Source organism: Lolium perenne, chromosome 4 (genome assembly GCF_019359855.2).
Source record: "Lolium perenne isolate Kyuss_39 chromosome 4, Kyuss_2.0, whole genome shotgun sequence".
In the NCBI taxonomy this organism is placed as follows: Eukaryota; Viridiplantae; Streptophyta; class Magnoliopsida; order Poales; family Poaceae; genus Lolium; species Lolium perenne.
Genome location: NC_067247.2, coordinates 329,473,783 through 329,480,729, shown reverse-complemented (window position 1 = coordinate 329,480,729; position 6,947 = coordinate 329,473,783).

The following is a 6,947-nucleotide window of genomic DNA, read 5'->3' as shown; positions in this document are numbered from 1 at the left end:
TCTAGTAATTTCATAAAAGATATGATTCTCTGTGGTGATTTTTTGCTTGCAGTAAAAGATACGATTTAAAAAAGGAAAAGTGGTCACTGAAAGAGAAAGGTAATTAAAGAGAACGTAAATGCAAGGAAAGTAGGATCTCGTGGCCATTACCCGGTATTAAATACCACATCTCTAATTGTGGATCAACCCATCTGATATCTCTATTGGAGTATGATACGCTCTGGAGATTGCCGCTTGGAGTAAAATAAAAATATACGATTTTGTTGTAAATTCGCAAACTCGAAAACTTTTTTTTGACCTAGTGTTCTGGCGATAGCCAGGGCGACTAGGGTTTTTGTTCCTCCGCCGCCGGAATCCCCTCCGGCTCGGAGTCCTTGTATACATTTCAAACCCATGTCTAATGGGCTAGATATTCAGGGCACCTAGTCATTGTCATTCCTAGGCTGGCTCTTCAAACATGTTATCTTTAAGTTGCTTGTGTTTGCTACCTCTGAAACTATAAACATTTTCTCAACTAACAGGCCGTTTAAAATGAACTTTGGTGTTATTACACTTCTACTCAAAAAATAAAATGCGGCCCAAATTCATCAATGTAGACCAATATGTATTCTCAATGTTAGTTTAAAAATACTTACAAAAGTAGCTTCTAATAATTGCATTAAAGAGGCCGTCACAATGTGTTTAGACCTACACATACAACATTTATGCCAGGTATGCATAACCTATATGAAGTCGTCTTGTTACATGAAACTATCCACAATATTCGTAGAAGAAATTGGATGGGGTCCTTGTCAAAATTGATTTTAAGAAGGCACATGATACAATGAAGCGGTTTTTTACAACATACTTTGTGCATGAAAAGGTTTAGCACCTGAGTGGGGCGAGATGATTGCACAATTTGTACAAGGAGCAGCATGAAAATAAAGGTCAATGATGGCATTTGCCATTATTTCCATACAGGAAATGCTTAAAGCTAGGAGATTGGTTGTCTCCAATGCCTTTTTAATATTGTTGCAGATATGTTGGTCACACTAATTGCTAGGGAAAATAAGATGATATTGTGGGAGGTCGCGTCCCTCGTTTGGTTGGGGGGGTATCGATTTTGCAATATGTAGATGATATAATTCTTTCCATAGAACACGACTTAGAGAAAATCGTCAACATGAAATTAATTCTGACAATAGAATTTGGTTAACCATTCATTTTTTGGATTCAGACCTATTGAAACACTTTGTGTAAAAGAAAAAAATAGGTTAACCATTAGGTTATTTTAGTAAAAAATGGGTAAACATTGGTTATTGAAGGTTCGAACCACACTTAGTTTTGTCAATAATTGTCACAAATCCAACAAGGTGGCGCCGCCCGGCAAGTAGGCATCGACAAGCGCCTTGATTTTAGTAATGATAATCACTACAACCTTGGTACGACGTCATGAGTAGAATAGTTGTTCGACTCGGTTAGTAGCAGGTTTGGTATATATATATATATATTTTCTAGATAAAAGGCAGCATCTGCCCAACTTTAAATTAATAAAGCCCTTAGGTTTAGGTCTGGTATATATATACTCAGCTAGCTTGTAATATGGTGAGTTGAATCAATATACAGAACACCAGCCACCAGGTACGTGACGCACATGTTGCAATAAATCGCATTCCGCGTGTGTGCGTGAGCTGTTGCAAGCCATCAGCTGCTAGCTTGGGTGCTTAGCTTGACATGACGAAACGCTTCGGCAAAATCCGCAGTGGTGCAACGGGAACGTGATCGGCATGCACAGTAGGCGGTCACCATGGTAGAGCGTGCCCTGCTTCGCCCCGGCGCACTTGGGCGCGGCCTAGCCACTCGTGTCGTCATTTGCTCCATCCTTGTACCCCTCCTAGATCCCCTATTCCTATTGACCTGTTGTGGAGCATCCGAGCACATGCCAAGCAAGTCCACTCCCATGAGCTCGATGAGGTGGACGTGGTTGAGTACTCCTTGACCCTTCAAGCTTTCCTATTAGCTTTGACCTGTAGAAGAGCATCCGACCAAATCCACCGCCAGGAGCTGGACTTGGTGGAGAGCCACCGGCGTGCTGCCATTGGAGCGCCCGACCTGGGTGTGCATTACGTGGACGCTAACCAGCATTCGCAGCTCACGCTCCGTCCACGCTGCAATTGGTGCTGGAAGGTGTGCCGCTGCTTTCGGGCGATGGCGTCATGAAGGTGCTGACATCGGGATGAGGGACGCCAACACCCATATCTTCAAGGCATCACCATGATGAATAAAGAAGAAATGATACAAGATTGATAAAGTCAAAGCGCAAGTGGAAAAACACAACGACTCCCCCTTTCCTTCGTCCTGCCCGCTCCCGCGAGCGGCAGGGCGAAACCCTAGGTTAGGCGCCGCCGGGCCCCCTCCCCCTCCTTCCCCTCTCCCTCGCCGCCGCTGGAAGCGCTGTCGGGCAAAGTCTCGGGGCGTGGGCGGCGGCGGGGCCTCTCCTCCCCCTCGTGCGGCTGTGGTAGCGCGGGCTGGTGCTGTTGGCGGGGGCGCGACGCTGGCGTAACGCGCGGCGGCTGGCCGCTCTGTGGCGGCTGTGTGTGCTCGGCGTGCCCGCGGCGGTTGCCGGCGTTACGTCGGCGAGGGTTGCGGGCGACGCGTGCTGGCGCCCGATCTGGCTGGGTGACCAGATGCGCCTTGCGCGGGACCTGCGCGTCCTCAGCCTGGCTGGCGGCACGGCAGGGACGGCGGTTGGAGATCCTGGCCGGGGAGGGCCGCGCGTCCGGGCCATGGCAGGGGTCTTGGCCCCTTGGTCGTCACCTTCCCCCGCCCCAGATCCGATGGCGCAGACAACCATGGGGATTTTAAGGCGTCGATCCGGAAAGGGAGCTTCTTTCGTTGTTTCACCGTTCTCCGGGGATCTCACCGGGGTGAATCTTGGTTTCTTTAACTCTTCGGTGTGCTCAGCAGGGTCTCCGGGGTGACGGCCCTGGGCGGTTGGAGTCTTGCTGGTTGGCGGGCGAGCCAGAGACTCCGGGGCTGGCTGGGTTCCTCAGTCGTGTGGGCGACGAGGTTCTAGCGAGCTGCGCGGTGTGGTGGTGGTTTGGTTGATGCTTCCGTGTTGGCCAACTCCTTGCGGCGACGGAGCGCATTTGCCAGGGGAAACCCTTGCCCGTAAGGGCCTCAAGGGTGGCGGCTACGATCGTCGTCCCCTTCTTGAAGGCGTTGGTGCGGCGGTTCTCGGTCGTTCTGCGTGCTCTAGGTGAAAGCCCAAGATCTTCGATCGGACGGTAGTGGCGTTCATGCGTCGTTCTCTCCTTGAAGATGCCGCCTTGGAGCTCACGGCGTGCGGTTCTCTGATGTTGGTGTGGTGGAGGTGATGTGGACTAAGTCCAAGGATGTGCCCGATCTTCACGGATTTGGGTGGAACTCGTGGGGGTAGGTGGATGAACGCGATGAACACGAAGAACGCGAGGGGGAATCGTGGGGATACAACACACACACGCACACAAACCGGTTTTCCCTCGTAGGCCCAATACACCTACTCGATAGAGGTTGCGAGAAAAGACCTTCCGGTAGAAGTCCCGCAAAGAGATCGACAAATCGAAGCTCGCAAGATCTAGAAGGGTGAAAAGACCGGAAGGTTGATAGAAGTGCAACCAAAAGACCAAATAGGTAGAAGTGCAAGCAAAAGATCAAACAAACGGTAGAAGTCACCAAAGAGATCTTGACAAGTCGATAAGGAGCCCGGGTGGGTACAAGATCTAAGATCTAGGTAGGGTTCCCACAAGGGTGAGCTAAGCTCAGGTTTAATTTCACATCAAGTCTAATCTCAGATCTGAGCTAACAAGGCTATTTATAGGTGGGGGCGAAGGGGTAAGTTACAAGCTGAAAAGTGCTGTCGCGCTGAAGTTCGATGGGGCGGAAGTTCCGGTCAACTTGGGCGGAAGTTCCGGTCAGGGGCGGAAGTTCCGGTCTGGAGGGGCGGAAGTTCCGGTCGGGGCGGAAGTTCCGGCCAAGTTCCGGCCTTGTTCCGGAATTGCGCCATTGTCCCGCAGTAACATCCAGTAAGGTTTTCGCCGACTTTCGAAACTTGGGCGGAACTTAGGCGGAAGTTCCGGTGGGCGGAAGTTCCGGTCCCTCGGGGCGGAAGTTCCGGCTGGACCTTGTTTCCTGGGCGCTGGAAGGCATCTTGAGAGCATCTGGGGGGCATCTGGCCGGAAGTTCCGGTCCTGGAGGGCGGAAGTTCCGGTCTGGGCCCTGTAGCTCCATCTTCATCATTTCCAGCTCTCTCTCCATTGGCTTGGTCTCCATGGCTTGCGTCTTGGTCGATGTACCTGATTGAACATAGGGTATTGGCATGAAGTAGCAATCCATCCAAAAGGGTATCAAAAGCATACATGGAGAGGAGCGAGTTCACCTCATCATGTAGAGCTTTGACTCGGGCTCGCGTCATTGGTCCACTTGGGGGACTTGTTGGTCTTGGTGTAGCGACGTCGGTGAGCGGGGCTACATCATCTCCCCCCCCTTGGGAAAGAGTCGACCTCGACTCTTGCATCTCCTCATCTCCATGATAGGGTGACAAGTCCGAGACGTTGAATGTGTTGCTCACCAAGTACTTGGATGTCGGGATGTCGATGACGTAAGCGTTGTTGTTGATGCGTTTGAGGACCTTGAAGGGGCCATCTCCTCTTGGCTTGAGCTTGGAGTTGCGCTCATGAGGGAACTTTTCCTTCCGGAGGTGGATCCAAACGAGGTCTCCTTCTTGGAATATTCTCTCCTTCTTCTTGGCGTTGATGCGGTTTGCTTGACGAAGCACATGTTCTTGTATGGTTGCTCTTGTTTCTTCATGTAGCTTCTTTATGGCGGCGGTGCGTTTGTCGAAGTCCATGTTGGTCCGCTCATGAAGGGGAAGCGGGAGTATGTCGAGTGCCGTGTAAGGTTCGAAGCCGTAGACGACCATGAAGGGGCTCCTTGATGTTGTCTTGTGCTTGGCGCGGTTGTAGGCGAACTCCGCGTGAGGAAGGCATTCCTTCCATGACTTCAAGTTCTTCTTCACGAGGATGCGTAGGAGGGTGGAGAGGCTTCGATTGACCACTTCCGTTTGGCCGTCCGTTTGCGGGTGCGAGGATGATGAGAATAAGAGCTTCACTCCAAACTTTGCCATGAGCGACTTCCAAAGATAACTCATGAACTTGACGTCTCGATCCGACACAATGCTTTGCGGTACTCCATGTAGGCGAACAATTTCCCTGAAAAACAATGAAGCAATGTGTGAAGCATCGTCGCTCTTATGGCAAGGTATGAAATGAGCCATCTTAGAGAATCTATCCACTACCACGAATATAGAATCATGACCATGCTTAGTGCGAGGCAATCCTAGAACGAAATCCATGCTAATATCGGTCCATGGTGCATATGGAATAGGCAATGGTATATAAAGACCATAGGGGTTGGAAGTTGACTTAGCTTGTAAGCATGTTGTACATCGTCGGCAAAGGCGCTCCACATCGCGCTTCATTCTTGGCCAATAATAGTGAGTGGAGAGCATGGCATATGTCTTCTCTCGTCCAAAGTGTCCCATAAGACCACCACCATGCGATTCTTGTAAGAGCAAAAGGCGAAGCGAAGACGTGGGAATACAAAGTTTGTTGCCCTTGAACAAGAATCCTTGGTGCAAATAGAAATCATCGATGCCCTTGTCACTAGAACACTTTGCAAAGATTGGGCCAAAGAAAGGATCGGAAGCATATAAATCTTTGATTTCATCAAGACCCAAAACACTAATGTCCAAACGAGTGAGTAAGAGGGTGAGTTTGCGGGAAAGAGCATCCGCCACAACATTGTCCTTGCCCTTCTTGTATTTGATCACATATGGGAAGGACTCAATGAACTCAACCCACTTTGCATGTCTTTTGTTCAAATTGTGTTGACTTTTCAAATATTTCAAAGACTCATGGTCGGAGTGGATAATAAACTCTTTTGGCCAAAGGTAGTGTTGCCAAACTTCAAGAACACGAACCAAAGCATAAAGTTCCTTGTCATATATAGGATAGTTGAGGCGTGCGCCATCCAACTTCTCACTATAGTATGCCACGGGTTTTCCATCTTGCATAAGCACTCCACCAATACCGAGTCCACTCGCATCACATTCAATCTCAAAAGTTTTGGAAAAGTTTGGAAGAACAAGAAGTGGTGCCTCGGTAAGTCTCTTCTTCAACTCATCAAAAGCTTTTTGTTGTGCCTTGCCCCACACAAATGGAACATTCTTTTTCGTAAGCTCATTCAAAGGGCAAGCAATGGTGCTAAAATCTTTCACAAAGCGGCGATAGAAACCGGCAAGTCCATGAAAACTTCGAACTTGACCAACATTGGTAGGAGTGGGCCAATTGAGGATGGCCTCAACCATGGAAGAATCAACTTCAATACCATTAGCGGAAACCACAAAGCCAAGGAAAACCAATTTGTTTTGAGCAAAGGTGCACTTGGGGAGGTTAGCATAAAGCTTTTCATGACGCAAGATGCACAAGGCTTCTCTCACATGTTGCACATGGTCCTCGAGGTTTTTGCTATAAATGAGAATATCATCGAAATAGACAACCACACTCTTGCCAATGAGAGGACGCAAGATGTGATTCATGAGTCACATGAAAGTAGATGGAGCATTTGAAAGGCCAAATGGCATGACAAGCCATTCATTGAGACCGAGTTTGGTCTTGAATGCCGTCTTCCATTCATCACCTATTGCCATGCGGATTTGATGGTAGCCACTACGCAAATCAATCTTAGAGAAAATCTTGGCACCGCTCAATTCATCAAGCATGTCATCTAAACGCGGAATGGGATGGCGGTATCGAACGGTAATGGCATTGATGGGGCGACAATCCATACACATTCGTTGCGTCTCATCCGGTTTAGGAACAAGAATCACGGGAACCGCACAAGGGCTTAAGCTTTCACGAACATACCCT